Source organism: Sinocyclocheilus anshuiensis, unplaced genomic scaffold (genome assembly GCF_001515605.1).
Source record: "Sinocyclocheilus anshuiensis isolate Anshui unplaced genomic scaffold, SAMN03320099.WGS_v1.1 scaffold392, whole genome shotgun sequence".
Taxonomy (NCBI): Eukaryota; Metazoa; Chordata; class Actinopteri; order Cypriniformes; family Cyprinidae; genus Sinocyclocheilus; species Sinocyclocheilus anshuiensis.
In genome coordinates this window covers 707,443-707,748 of record NW_015557091.1, presented here as the reverse complement: position 1 = coordinate 707,748, position 306 = coordinate 707,443, and the positions used below count along the sequence as shown (strand labels likewise).

At 35.6% G+C, this 306-nt stretch overlaps 1 protein-coding gene across 3 annotated transcripts in view; it reads left to right on the top strand.

The window, feature by feature from the left end:
- The window catches only part of LOC107677266 (intraflagellar transport protein 140 homolog), a 33,875-nt gene that overhangs the window by 13,690 nt on the left and 19,879 nt on the right, over window positions 1-306 (top strand). The window lies entirely within an intron of this gene.

Genomic DNA, 306 nt, shown 5'->3' with positions numbered 1-306 from the left:
GATCGGTAAAATAATCCATGTGACATCAGGGGTTCAACTGTAATTTTATGAAGCTTCGAGAATACTTTTTGTGCGCAAAAGAAAAAAAAAACGACTTTATTCAACAATTCGTCGGTTGAGAACGAAAAACAACATACGCTGTTTACATCCAGCTGATACTCTCCAAAATGGCGCTACAGGGTGATGCGGAGGAGACAAATTGTTGAATAAAGTCATTATTTTTTTTTTATTTTGTGCACAAAAAATATTCTCGTAGCTTCGTAAAATTACGGTTGAACCCCTGATGTCACATGGATTATTTTATCG